Source organism: Mus musculus, chromosome 11, assembly GCF_000001635.26.
Source record: "Mus musculus strain C57BL/6J chromosome 11, GRCm38.p6 C57BL/6J".
Taxonomy (NCBI): Eukaryota; Metazoa; Chordata; class Mammalia; order Rodentia; family Muridae; genus Mus; species Mus musculus.
The window spans coordinates 24,031,227-24,046,688 of NC_000077.6; the positions used below are offsets into that span (position 1 = coordinate 24,031,227).

Consider the following 15,462-nt stretch of genomic DNA (forward strand, 5'->3'; position numbering starts at 1 on the left):
AGCATCACATGACACAACCGAGTCTCCTAAGTCACCAGAAATTTCCACTTCAACACCCAGAAGGAGAAAGCTTCAGTTGCTAGTCTTCATACATGTTGCAAACTCAAACACTCTTACTCAAACTCCCAAGCAAAACTTCACCATTCCTTTTGAACCTGGCCATATTGGTAATAGCTTTGCCAATTGCCCATGAGTCAGTTGGCCTTAGAGTCCTCCACAGGCCACGGTCATGTCAAAATATACATTCATTCAGGGCTTCCCTCCCCACCCCCCACAGCAGACATGCTATGCAGTGTGGAAACTTTGTGGGTGACACACTCATGAATGGATTAAGGCGGAGATTGTGAGTTCTTTGGCCTTCTGTGTCTGATATTTTGCCATTTTCCCATGGGACAGTGCAGTTTCTCTGAAACACCAGATGCTAATTCTCAACCTTGGACTTCCTAGCCTCCAAAACCATGTGGCAATACACTTCAGGTGATGATGAATTGGTCATTCTACAATGGCCACAAAAATGAACTAAGACAGTGGCCATGTTAATGACATATGTTAATATATCATTAAACATATAACATGTAACATGTCATTAAACATCTAACTCCAAGAAACACTGATGAAGTTGTAAAGCATGTTTAGATCCCTTGACTAATTTATGAATTATACCACAAAGAGACATGTATGATAGGTCCACACTGCAGATATAATCAAGAGCAACACTGTGCAATTTGCCTGAGGTCACTCAATGTACAAACAGCAGAGTCAGGACAGCACCCAAGCTTTGTACTGGGCTCCTCTGAATCAAGCCTGGCTGTCCAGCATCTGAAGAAAGCGTGGATAAAATGTTGCCGTGGTTAAAACATATAGCATAGCAAATATCCTATGGTCCGGTCCCACAGTGGGTTGCTATTTGCAGCCCTGCTCTTTACCTCTGCAAGAATACTACACATGTTTGGATGGCACTACTATGCCCATTTTAGAGATGCGGGGACTGAGAACCGAGCAGAATGACTTGCTCACTATTTCACAAAGGCGCTGGTACAGTTCATATTAGAAGTGAGGTCTTGTGGCTTTTTTGTTAAAAAGCTTTTTTCCATTATAACACAACCTTGTGGCCTTCAGCTTTCAGTCTCCAATTGAGCAGTGGCATATGAATTAGCTGGGGTTACTATATTACCTCCTAAAATGATGGCTTCCATAAAAAGAGAGAGAGAGCAGCAGCAGAAATCCAGCAATGGCACATGTGCAAAATACATTTTCACAAGGTCACTCTTACCCAGCGCTGTGTTAAAAAAATTATTATTCTCCATTTGGGCTTTTGGTCCATGATCCCATGGCGTGTGCAGTTAAATTGCAATTTAAAATTTTAAACAAACAATATTTCAGAACTGGCTTCTGGTTATTAGGCCTGATTTGTGAAGATTGGGGGTGGGGATGTGGAAGAGCTCAGAGATGAAAAGAAACTGGGAAGGTTTTCTGACTGACCCAGGAAGTATAGGGTGTTAAGTTGGCCCAGAAGAGTCCAAAAAGATACAGTGTGTGGGGGGGGGGGGGAGGCGGGGGGGGGCAGTATTCCATGGATCTCTCTATCACTAGCTTAGCACCTGTGTTGGACTGTGCACTCTGTGTGTACCAGCCCACTCATGGACAGCATTGCAACCATCAGTACTCACATACCATGTATAGTTTGCACACTTAGCATACTTGTTGGGATTTACGTTTTTACAACCGAAATAACTTTACCCGTGGAAATTATGACGTTTTTAACATGCTCAAGACACGTGCATTATATTTTAATTCCACGGGTACTGGAATTCACGCTCCAGGGTTGAGATGCAAGGTGTTGCGTCTTGTAGTTTGCATGTTATGCTCATGCTGGTGCATGCCTCCTGCCTTCTGCTTTTGGGGGAAGTCCTCACTTCATCCATAAAGGTGCTTGAGGGATTCCCAGCATCAGAGCTCCCAGAGAATCAAGATGCAGATGTTAGACTTGGAAGCCCCGCCTACCTTTTAGCTTTGTTCCCCAGACCAATTCAAGCCAGAAACATCCATTTTGAGAAAAGCAATTTATTCTGGACTCATGTTTTCTCCCGCACTTGGGTGGGTGAGAAAATCTTAGCACAGGTTTATCAGCCTTAACTCTTACATTCTTGGCTGCTAAATTAAAAGTAAAAGAAAGAAACACGGACGTGAGAAAACAAAACTCAAAAGAAGCGCAAACCCTGAATTTCCACACCAAAGAGCAGCAGGCTCTTATGGAAAGCTTTATCTCTTTTGCCCGGTGCCTGTCTCATATTCTGCAGCAGAATGGTGAGAAAATCAGCTATATGAGAAGAAAACGCTGCAAAGACAGAAACTTAAAACTAACCCTGATAACAGTGAAGTGATGGGAGTATGCTCTTTTTGTTCCTTGGGCTTCTTAGCCAATAGATCAAGAAGGAAAAAAAATGTCTCACGTGAAGCGATCTCTCACACCCCCATACACGAGAACCCAGATTGACTTCACAATGTATAGATTTAGTCTTGTCTCCAGGGCTTGCTTCAGCTCTTAAGAAATACTCTTGAAGATGGATCATAATCTGAAATAATGAAAATTAAAAGCTATACTTGAGAAGGTGAAACATGGCCATGGCCATCTCCAACTAGAACTACTAGGAAAGGTTTTTCTGACGCTCTAAAGGCCATACAGATGTTAGGGGCACATCTGCAGCTACAAGTCCATGGCTGCTCTTATGTGCTCAATGGCAAATCACATTTATCTCTTCAAACATTTCCAGTTCTTGTTCGGATGATGTGCCACCTAAATCTCCTGGTTTCTATTCGCCCCCAGTGAGGAGATGGAGGGAGCTGGGAGCTGCAGCTCTTGGAAGAGATGTTCTCTGTTCCCCAGGAAGAGCTGTGTGTCTCTTAACCCTTCCCTTACAACAACCTGAGTACAAAATGGAGGAAACCTGAAAGAATCAAAGGACAGAAATATGACCTCAAGACCAGAGGGCTGCCTTCTTCTTCCTACTCCTCTTCCACTTCCTCTTCTTCTTCTTCAAACAGGAAATCATTTTATTTGTGTGTGTGTTGCCTGCATGCATGTCTGTACAACACATTTGTACCTGGTACCTTGGAGGTTAGAAGAAGGTGTTGGATCTTCTGGGGCGGAGTTACAGATGATTATGAGTCACTGTATGGGTACTGGGCATCAAACCCATATCCTCTGGCAGAACAACCAGAGGATACGGTGATCTCAACTGCTGAGCCATCTCTCCAGCCCCTTTGAGTACCTTCTCAAAGAAAATAGTTTCTATTCAGTCAATACCTGGATTTGGTCAAAACCCAAAATACAATAACATAAAAACCACACGGTTTATTTAAAAATGTATATGCTTTTGTTTCTACTTTGTTATATTAAATATTATTAGTAATAAGTATACTAATATATTAAAAATTCACATGACAGCCGGGCCTGGTGGTGCATGCCTTTAATTCCAGCACTCGGGAGACAGAGGAAGGCGGATTTCTGAGTTCGAGGCCAGCCTGGTCTACAAAGTGAGTTCCAGGACAGCCAGGGCTACACAGAGAAACCCTATCTCGAAAAAAAAAAAATTCACATGAAACTCTTTTTTTCCTGATTTGTGAAGACACTATTGCCACACTAAGTAAAGATGTAGCAGACCAGCCAACTCTGTTGGAAGTAGCAATATTGGGGAAAATAAGACCATTACAGGACTGTAGTAAGGATCAAAATACCAGAAGCACTGGGAACAGGGCCTTCAATAGAGTCAAGTTCAACCTTAGCTTATCACTGAATATGCCTTATTCCTATGGACATCTCTATGTTTACTCTGTACACAAATGAGACCATGTCTTGAATGTGCTTGTCCACTTTTAAAAACAAAACAGCATTAGAAAGCCTGTAATGTTCATTGCTATAAATTGAAATTTTTATAAAGGAACAGAAAAAGAATAGTGTGCACTAGTTATTTATTGGGCTCAATCAGGCTACAAAACAAAATCCACAGGGGCTGGAGAGATGCCTCAGAGATAGGGCTCTTACTGCACTTACAGGGGACCAGAGTTTGGTTCCCAGCACACACACACACAAAACTCCGTGTGTTCACAGAGTTCTGTGAACTCTGGTGGTTCAAAACTCTCTGTAATTGCAGTTCTAGGGGAATCCAATGTCTGCATGCACGTGGTATGCACGTGTACATGCAGCAAAAACCCAGATGTATCAAATAAAAATAAACAACCTTTATGTCTGCACAGGTTCATTGGATTGTTTTCATTTGGATTTCTATGGCATGAAAATATCATCAAAGTGAGCAGGTTTTATGAGCTGCTTTTATAAACAAACATGACATAATCCCCAATGCCCCTCTCCTACCCCCAAATTATGTCATGCCCACATGGAACCTCTGAGCATGACTCTGGAAGCAGAGTTTTTGCAGATGTAGTTACTCAAGACAAGAGCATACTAGGTTAGGTGAGACCTGTGTCCAACAGGATTTGTGTTCTTGGAATAATGAGGAAATTTGGGTGCAGGTTCACAAAGCACAAAGTTTAGGAGACAAATAAGCATAGGGAAACTTCCCAAAACAGAGCAATGGATGCAGAGACAGGTGACCTGGTGCTTTGAGCCAAGGTACGATAGGATTGCCAGTGGTGGCCAGAAGCTAGGACAGAGGCAGTGGGGGATAGTCTTCTTCTGTAGGAAGGAAAAAGGAAAGAAGGAATTCTTGGGGCGTCTTGATTTCCATAATTCTGGCATACAGAATTATGAAGAGATATGCTTATTTTTCTATGCCACAAAGGCTGTGGTGATTTCTAGGGAAGTACAGTGAGGCTAACACACCTTCTTAGGAATGGACCTAATGAGCCTCTACTTCAGGTCTCTGGGATGTTTCCTAATCCCCCAGGAGGAGTCCACCAAGGGACACCATTGAGATAAACAAAGGAAGAAAAGAAGGAAGGAAGGAAAGATGGAAAGACGGAAGGAAGGAAGGAAGGAAGGAAGGAAGGAAGGAAGGAAGGAAGGAAGGAAAAGGAACCAGTATCTAACTGATCTACACTGTTTAACTACTGGAGATCAGATGCTTTGTGAAGGCTGTAAGACTCAGTCCATTTGAGAATTTGACCCTGATCCACAGCTGATGGAACATATACTCTGACAGAAAGTGAGCTTATCAGTATTTCAAGCTTATCAGTATTTCAGCTTTCTAGTGCTATAACAAAATACCTGAGACAATCAACTTGAAAAGGGAGAAGGTTTATTTTGTTTCATGGTTTTGGGAATTTCAACCTATGGTTAGCTTCCCATTGCTTTTGAGTCTGTGATAAAACAATGTATCATGGTAGAGACCAGTGGCAAAGAAAGCTGTTTGTCTTATAGCCCTTGGGAAACAAAAAAGAACAAGAAGAAAGGGCTAGGGTCTTCAAATCTCTCTTGAGGGCATCTTCCTAATGGCCTAGGCCATTCTTCCACTAGAATCCCCTAAGAAGTTCCCCTACTTTTTAGGAGACACATAGGCATAGAGCCATCGTCTGGGGGTGCATAAAAGGACATGCACATTTCAAACTGTTTGTTTGAGTGGCTGAGTTACCTGTAAGCAGCATGCTACTTTGATAACATAGCCAATGAATGAATGGATGGATGGATTCCAGACATTAAGACACTTCTTCCTTCTTCCTTCCTTAGACTGCTCAACTAAAAATATAGGCCCAGTCTCAGTTTTCTTGTTGTAGATGCACATTGTGAGAACAGAACATCAAAAACACGTCTCAGGGATCAGGGATTTGGGATCACAGCTGGGAGGAGGCAGAAGGACTGTAAGAACCTGCACAGCAGGAAGTGTGCTGTGAGATCCCATCTCCTGGAAATTCCAGAAGTCTCATCAACATGGCTTCCTAGTATAAGACCCGAACAAGAATGATATCAACAGAAACACTAACATGGAAGGGGGAAATCTCATGAGACCCCAACCTTAGACAAAAAACTGCAGACAACTAAGGAAGGCTGAGAGTGGGAAACACAGTCTTCCCCAGGGACAAGCAGACTAATTAGTTATCCAATACTAAACAGCCATCCTTGAAAACATACATACAAGTTACATTATACAGACTTAGAAGGCTATATTTATATATTTAGTAATTCATCCACGTATATCTATGCAATAACAATGAAAGAAATAAGGGCTATGAACTTGAGACAGAGAGAGACAGAGACAGAGAGATGGGCTTGTGCAAAGAGTTGGAGGAAGAAAAGGGAGGATGGAAATGATGGACTTATATTTTAATCTCAAAAGTATTGAAAAGAAAAAAAAAGGCACTTGGGTTTCAGTGTGGCTGTGAAATGTTTGTGGTCACACTTGTCACACACTTTCTTGACAAGATGGCAACTAGAATCATTTGGCAAATAGATGTCATCACAAGGTGATGACCGTCTAGACTAAGGGAAGTGTATGAAGACTGTCCCGACGTACACCGACTAGGTTATGACCAACTCCTATCTAAGAACAGGGCCACCCCTACATTCTCATGACCCCAAACCCTTCAGTGCTGTCTGGATTCTGGAAGATCTAGGGACTATTCACATTCACTTTTCTGAAGGTTTGATCTGTCCTCTACTATTAGTAAATCTGTTTCCATGATTGTCCTTGGGTTGAAATTGGCTGTCATAGAGAAGTAAAAAACAAAACAACAAAATATGGAAATCAACAATTCTCTGGAGAAACAGTTGTCTTCATTTCTCTTCTTCTCCAGCAAATGCAGAGCATCCTGCATTGAGATGAGAAGAGAGTACCCTGTGTTCCAGGGCCACGGGCACTCACTCACATCCCACTCTTTCATCTCCTTCCAACGCATATCAACAGACAACACTGCAGATGCCAGGCAGAGAGCTAACCTAGAAGGTGAGGTGCCAGCTCAAACACATGGAGGATCTCCAGGACACAATCTTGTCAAGCTGGATCTTGTCAGAGTAGATTTTCTGTGACCATAATAAAGGGCTTTGAGCATGGTCTGGGTTGCCTCATTTCTGAAGAGTAGAAGCTACAGAGATTCTTATAAAAGTGAGAAATTAATATTACTCTAATTAGAGCCAGAGGTGAGGCAGGGTGGGACAATGAGTGAGCAAGAACTATTTATGTTGGAAAAGAGGAAGTGTTAGAAGTGATTTAGATGAGAAATTCAGGCTTGGTCAAAACCAAAGGAGGTCCCTTGTTTGAGAAGCAAAGAGAAAATCCAGGAGAGAAGGGGAAGAATCAAATTTCAGGGCAGACAAAGTAAGCTTAAAAAAGATCAACTTTGTCCAGATATTGTGGCCTAGAGAGCCAGTGCTAGGCCAAGACATAAAGTGAGCTGAGTTGCAAAACATTAGGGAAAAATGCCACAGTAATGAAATATTACATGTTTATATTTAAGTGAGATTAGATGAGCACTAACCTGATAGCTAACCCCAACCAGAATGGGAATTTCTGGGAGCCTGATCCAGTGTCTTGGCTTTTCTCTTGTATTTCCCCATGGTATAGTTGGCATATTGGTCATGATTGGCTTTGGGTCTGTTTCTATTGTGGAGGGTGGAAACACTTTGACTTTCAGTCTCATTTCTACCAACACCCTCCCCCCTTTACATTTGGGAGCCTGGAGGATACAGACCAGAGTTACTGACTGACTGAAAAGCGGCACTAAGACTCGAACCCAGATCTGCTGTGGGTTTAAATCTCAGTTTGTGTCTGGGCTCAGAACATTGGAGACACAAAGTAGAACTTGGAAAACACACAGTCCAAACACTTCACTTCCCGATTTCCAAATCAGTCACTAGACCCAGATGTAAGAAGGAAATCTGTCCGAGATCCCACAGGAAATGGTAAGGCAGTCGTTGGCTAAATAAATGAAACCTCGGCTCTGAGGGACTTATGCAGTGGTTAGAGGATGGTTTTGTATGCTTTATAATTTCAAGTATCCCCTGGCACATTCAGATGCTTGTACATGTCTCATCGTTTCAACAATCCATAACAGACTAAATGAATATGAAGTTACACTTACCTACTTTTAACAACTCTAGAGTAACAGAGCTGAAGAATGTAACTCTTCTCTTTTTTCTTCCTGCCTCTTCTGTTCTTCCTTTACCAGAATTTCATTTGTTACAAGGTTCCTTTTGGGAGGACATCTAGATTAACTATCACACTTAATCAAACCAAAAAATCTGATAGAAATTCTGGAAACATTTAACATCTGGATTCTCATTCAACAAATGCTAGCTCATCACTGACCCTACATGTCATGCTAAGTGTTAGGGTGACTAAGTTAAACAGGAGAGGCATTAAGAGTACTGGCTGCTCTTGCAAAGGACCCACATTCAGTTCCCAACACCCACATGCGACACACAATATTCTGTGATTCCAATACTAGGATATCCAATGCCCTCCCTCTGGCCTTCAAAAACTCCAGGCATTCATCTGGTGCATATACATACATGCAGGCAAATACTACTATACACAAAGCAAATAAATCTATCCTTTTTTTAAAAAAAATTACCTAATTACATCAGCAACAATCCTATGTAAAAATAAGGTCCTATTCTGATGGATTGGAGATTAGAACTTGAAATTAACCATGATCACCATCCAACCCGTAACAACAACTCTAATGTCTATTGTGAGCTCCCATGTCCTTCAATCCTGATAAAAGAAATACAGAGAATGTTGGCTTTTGTGGTCCCCAGTATACTTTCACATTCTGTTTTTCTCCCATCAACCACATTGGACTCTTTTCAGGTGACCTATGCATCTGTATAGATGGAGATTTTCTAAGCAGCTGCCACCCTCCTATCCCCCCCCCCTTGATGAATGCAAAGACTCCTCACAAGGCTCCGTATCTATCCCGTGGCCCTGTAGACACAGAGGAGAAGGAATGATGTGAGTTAGTCTGCCAACTGCTAAGGGAATGATGTTATTTTGGAAGTACTCCACAACTCCTCTGTTGCAAAAGGAGTGTGGCCACTGCCCTGCCACACCAAAGAGTTGCTTGCCTAGACTAAGACTGTCAGTAACGTGGCTAGGACAGCAACACTTGGCTGTGCATTATGTTAGCCACTTATGTCTGTTATTTTGGCTGCTTTGTTACAGATGGTTCCAGGAAGTGCCTGTGAACACTTCGGGAAGGCTCGATGTCTCCGAAGGCATCACGAGGCTTGGACAGACACAAGTGTGTACTGTGAAAGGACACTTCACATCCCCAAAACACCAAGGCTTTCTGAAGGGGTCTTCAGTGTGGCTCTCCAGCAGCCCCTGCATCAGAGTCTGTAAAAGGACTGGCTTTTACTCTGCTTATCTTGCTGCCTTTATTTAGCAAATAGCAAGTCTTCTAAAGTGCTTCATCCATGACAGTGACTTTATATACTCTTGTCTTGAGGCTAGAAGACAAAAATTCTTCTTTTGTCTTCGTTTTAGGTGTGTGTGTGTTCCTTTTGTTTTTTTATTTAACTTCTTTTGTGTGTTTATATGTGTGGTGAGTATATGTATACACGCTTGTTTTGTGTGAACTAAGGTTCTTGTGTGTGTGTAACACAAGCATGTTGATATCCAGCATCTTTCTTGATCGTGCTCCACTTTTTTTTTTTTTTTTTTTTTTTGGTTTTTCGAGACAGGGTTTCTCTGCTGTCCTGGAGCTCACTTTGTAGACCAGGCTGGCCTCGAACTCAGAAATCCGCCTGCCTCTGCCTCCCCAGTGCTGGGATTAAAGGCGTGCACCACCACGCCCGGCCGTGCTCCACTTTTAGAGGATACAAGAAGTCACAAGGAGAGAGCTGGGCACATTGGCAGTCTCTGGAATCCTCTGGTCTTCACCACTCTTGACTGGAGTCCTTTTGAATATCCTGAAATACAAATATTGCAGTTATTTATTGCAGGCATTTGCTAGCACAGTGGGAAGCTGACCAACAGCACATGTACCCACTGCATGAGAGAACTCAGGATTTTTCAGGGCCTGAAAAACCCCTTTCCATTTTAGCACTTCAGAAACCTAGGTTAAAAAAAATAGTTTCTGGTTCAAAGTTCCACAGATCAGCCTAGAACTATGTGTGTCTGGCACAGTGTTCTTCAGGATGCTTTAGAGGCAAAGGAAGAAAAGCAAAAGCCAAGAACCGCGTACATTCAACAGAATCAGCTGTGATTGCTCTTGCCAACTTGCCTCTGATGAACTGCAGACAGACGGCCATCATGTTCCTAGCCTTGTATGAGTCACTGGGAAGAACTCTGAAGGTGGCTTGATGTCTAAGTGACCATTGAAAAGGGAAAGAAAGAGAGAAAGAAAGAAAGAAAGAAAGAAAGAAAGAAAGAGAGAGAGAGAGAGAGAAAAAAGAAAGAGAGAAAGAAAGAAAGGAAGGAAGGAAGGAAGGAAGGAAGGAAGGAAGGAAAAAAGGAAGGAAGGAAGGAAAAAAGGAAGGAAGGAGAAAAGGAAGGAAGAAAAAGAACAGAACAGAACAGAACAAGACATAGTTAACGGTATTTATTGTGCACAGTTGTAGATTGTGGTCTTGAATACCCTGGAAGGCCCAAGTGTTGAGGCATGTGGGAGATGGAGAAAATGTTATAAGGTGGTGCCCAGTGGAAGGAAGTTAGGTTATTGGTCATTTGCTTTTGAAGGGATATTGGGATCTTGCTCCCATCCTACTTTCTACCATAAACCGCTATCTTTATGCTATCATGTTACCCACCATGATGATGGTCTGTCTCCACACAAGGCCAAAAGGGGTCAATCGGCCATGGCCTGAACGTGAGGTGAAGTAGAATTCTTCTGTGTTTAAGTTATTTATTGCAGGCATTTGCTAGCACAGTGGGAAGCTGACCAACAACACATGTACCCACTGCATGAGAGAACCCAGCAATGAACTAAAGAATCTTCCTTCAAGAGCAAAAGTAACATCCTAGAAATAAATAAAAAAGACTACATAGATCAGGTAAGTTCAAGTACTATGAGATTCTAGGAGAAAGACAGATTGAATCATGGGGTAACAGGTAAGAGGCCCTGGGAGGAACTGTGTGGAGTGAGAGTCTGAAGAGAGGAGGTTGGAGCATGGAGCATTCCAAGACAAGGACAAGTGGTGCCAAGGATTTAACTGCACACAGGCTCGCTGAAGACTTCTAAGCACCTAAACATGGACAAGTAAGAGACTGTGGGGGAATGAGGTTCAGAGAGTACTGAGGGCCAAGATATGGAGGGCCTTGAAGCTTTGGGAGTGATACATTCATTATAATGGGAGCTATTGAAGGCTTAAAGGCTGAGGGGCAATGGTTCTGACTCAAGCCCTAGGAAGATTTTTCCGGGTATTGTGTACAAGATATACTATTGTGAGCCGGGTGTGGTGGCGCACGCCTTTAATCCCAGCACTCGGGAGGCAGAGGCAGGCAGATTTCTGAGTTTGAGGCCAGCCTGGTCTACACAGAGAAACCCTGTCTCGAAAAACAAAACAACAACAACAACAAAAAAAAAAAACAAAAACCAAAACAAAAGAAGATGTACTATTGTGGAGAGAGCAGTCGTGTAGATGAGAGTCAGTGGTGGCCGGGACCAGGACTTCAGCAGTAGAGGTGGTAAGGAGCGTGAGATCTCAGGGCAGGCTGGAGACAGCACTAACAGGTTCAACTAATGAATTCATGTGTGATTTCTCCTCTGCCATTTGCTGAGATGGACAGCACTGGAGGAAGGAGTCATAGATCAATTCTGTTTGGACCACATGATGCCTAAGATGCCCTTCAGAATACTTCCCTCAGAGTCTGAGGGGAGAAACAGACTCCTGGGACTCTGCCCTGAGGAGCTGAACTTGTGTTCTTGAGTCGGGATTCTAAGGTACTAAAGGAAGACCAAGGAGTAGGCGTGGCTGCTTCAAGACTGGTAACCAAACAAATTGTTTAGTCCTATCATGCCAGTGAAGGGAAGCCAGAAGCCCAGCAACAGAACCTGTACAGTACAAAAAGACTGCCACTGTCCTTTCAGACTTCAGAATCTCCCCCAAGATCTCCTTTGTTGCCCATCTCAACAGGAAAGGCACCAGAAAGGAGATTCTGGGAAATTCGGTCTAGAAGCACATTAGGGATCTGTAGCAGCATGGGTATGTGTGGAGCTGCTAAGTGAGTGGCTTGGAGATGGGTCAGAACTCAGGAAGGAGGTCAAGGCTGAAGGGAGCATATGGCACTAATTGTACAGTCACGGCTTAGACACCTCTGGGCCGCACAAGATCATATGAGGAAAGCGTCTGCCCAGAGATACTCTGACATTTAGATGTTTGTCTGAGCAGCCGGGAAGAGTAAAGGATACAGAAAGAGGCCAATGGGGTGTGAATAAAACCAGGCAAGAGTGACCAGAAGTCTACAAAGAGGGAGGGTGCAGCTGGGGAGATGCCTCAGTAGTCAAGAGCTCTTGCAAGGGACCAGGGTGTGAACCCCAGCACCCACAAGGCAGTTCACACCCAGTTCAAGGGGTATCTGATTCCTTCTGGCCTCTGTGGGAACTGCATGCATGTAGTTTACATGCAGGCAGAACACCCCTACACATAAAAGTCAAAGGGGTCACGAGGAAGAGGCCCACCACCCTATAGACCTCTGAGGCCCCCAGCAGGATACAGAGAGTGCCCCAGTTATGGTCCAAAGGTAACATACAGGAACCACCTAGGATCTCACCCAAGAGTAAAGACAACTGAAGAATGGACGCTACAGCTCAGGCGTAGAAAGGATCTATTCATGTCTACCCCGAGCTAGCTACTGAGGCAGGTGGAATCACGAAGGTCGGGTGGGCTTGGAATGGTGTGATGAGCGAGTTCTGCAGGGGCTTGTTCATCTCTAAACACTTTCAAGAAGCACTTTAAAGTCCTAAATCCCTAGCCATTTCCCAACAACCCACACAGGGACCTCTCAGCCTCCTATACACATCTAAGAATAGCCCACTTGGCTGCCGTTGGCCTGAAATTCTTGCTTATAACGTTAAAACAGTTGGCCACTATTTTCAGGCTGACACTCCCTTCTACACACGAGAAGAGCCGCTGCTCACTGGAAGTGTTCTCACTTATTTGCTGTTGGCAGAGGAACGTGTCAGAACCTGGACTGTAAGTCAAAGAGTTTGCTGAGAGGAGTCACTTTGGTTCTCTGCCTGTGGGAGAATCTTGATTCTGGTGGCTTGGGGGCAGGCAAAAGCTGGATAAAAAGAACTTACAAAAAAATCCTTGTAGTTTATTTAGCTTCAGAGTCATCTAGACAGCTCCCAGAGAGTTTTTCAGATGAAAGCAATTCTCACTGATGGAGGGAGAGGTGCCTGAAATTTCAAAAAGCCCATTTCTGGAGACAGGAGGCCACAGACCCAGCCTTCCTGAGCATTAAGCCATTTGCATGAATTTTGGAAAGTGAATTTAACCTGCACACTTCCAAATCATTCAAAGATTATTTTTGTTTTGTTTTGTGTTTTTGGATTTACAGAATGGTTGCTTCAAGTCGCTGGAGGGGGAACTTCTAGATCATAGGTGTTCGGTGCAGGCTTCTGCTGCAACTCCTGTGAATCCTTATCACATCTGCCCTCCTGTATGCCTTCCTCCCTCGAAACGGTAAAAGTTTTATTCCACAACTCTCTCGAGAGTTTCTCTGTGTAGCCCTGGCTGACCTGGAACTCACTTTGTAGACCTGGCTGGCCTCGAACTCAGAAATCTGCCTGCCTCTGCCTTCTGAGTGCTGGGATTAAAGGCGTGCACCACCACGCCTGGCTTATTCTACAACTCCTAAGATTTTCTGTTAAGCATTTTCTTCAACTCAATTGTTTTTCCTTCTGGAAAGAAATTAAAACATTTTATAGACCTTATGTCAGATTGCCAAAGCTACTGTAACAAGTTACCACCATTTTAGTGGCTTCAGTCATAAAACCCCTCAGTTTTGGAGGCCAGAGGACTGGCCAGGTTGCTGGCAGGTCTGATGTCTTCTGGAGGCTGTCTTCTGCAGCCTTTGATTTCAGCGGCTCCATCAGCCTTTCGATGTCTCTCACTCGGAACAGCAGGACTTACGAGCTCGAGCTCGCCTATAGAAACTCCTCTTGCCTCTCGAAAGGATTCTTGTGACTGTTTGTAGACAAGCCAGGATAACTGCCCCATTCCCAAGTCCTTAATGTGTACCATGTCTGTTTTGCTCACTGTCCAAAACTACGAATTGGAACGAGATGTCCTTCTTGTTGGACATTGTTCAGCAGATTACAATCCTTAAAGGTTGTGTGGGTCCTGAACACTGCCTACTGTAACGAAGGGGTGAACTGGCTCTACTCCGAGTGCAGGTCCCTATGTCTTTCATCTCAGTGAGAAAGTCTCACTGTGAAGTGCTGTGCTCAGCAACTGCGTTTGGTATAGACCCCTGAGTTCCCAGCAGTAAGTTGTTATTGGATGGGGTCAGGACTGGAGTGAGTTTATCTTTTGAAGCTACCGGGGCATCACATGGCTTCGATGGTTCCCTCCATGTGTTGGTTTAGTGGGCACTCCTGTGACTGCAAATCGAGGATTGTCCTGATCATGATTCAGAGGGTCCAAGCAAGGCCTGTGGGCACACCAACTCAGTTGGCCCATGGTAAACTGGTCCCCAAAGGTCTCTGAGGAAAGGAAACGAATACAGAGCTGGTGCATGCCCGCAGAGCCATACGGAGAAAGTAGGTTAACTTTGGCTCAGGTCAAAGGCCTGGCCAGCTCCCGTGTCTCTGAGACCCTTACTCCTCCCACATGGATGGGGGCTCTTTCAACTCGGAAGGTGGTGGACTAGCTTTTGTGGAGAGCTGGGACGAAAGCGGTGGCGGCAGCGGCCTAATGAACACAGAATGCTGTTCTCACTTCATGCGTCCCTCTCCATCCGACGTGGCAGGTGTGTAGAGGAAGAATGGTGTGTGAATCGATTCGGAGATCTGTGGCACTGCAGCGAGCCAGGCCGCGCCCTGAGTCATTGATCGCCTCCAAATCAATTCGCACACCGCTCCCTCTTAGGTCACCTGCCATTTCAGACAGGGACGGGGACAGTGAAGTGAGAAGGAAATCATTCCGAGAAGTCTGGGGACCCTCTTTCAAGAACGTGGGGGTTCAGCCTTCGGTGCCCTCCCTCTGCAGCCTTTGGAAGAGATGGTGCTCCCCAGCCCGAGGACCCCTCTGCCTTTCTGGCCTCAGGCCCTGGAGAGAGCCGAAGGCTGAAGGGAAACAGGGCCATTCTGAAAATCCATCAGCCCTGAGCTCACCTCTGGGGTTTGGGCTGCCACAGTCAGATCCTAAGAGCTATTTCAGAAAACCCAAATTGCCAACAGTAATAATCTCTCCGCCGCGGGACTGGTTTCCATTTGTGCCTCTCAATACACTTCACAATTAATTCTCACCAACCTCTGCCTCCCACGAGCCAGCAGCCCAAGGGGAACCCAAGGCAAGGCTTGGAAACGTCATGGCTGCCCCATGGAGAGTGTAAAGGGCTT

General features: G+C 44.4%; 1 non-coding gene across 1 annotated transcript in view; it reads right to left on the minus strand.

Moving 5' to 3' along the window:
* Positions 1–2,048: 2,048 nt before the first annotated feature.
* The window catches only part of A830031A19Rik, a 43,220-nt gene continuing 29,806 nt past the window's right edge, over positions 2,049–15,462 (minus strand). The window contains exon 2 of the transcript XR_003949867.1: positions 2,049–9,865. This is a non-coding gene — a transcript (RIKEN cDNA A830031A19 gene). The remainder of the gene's footprint in view (positions 9,866–15,462) is intronic.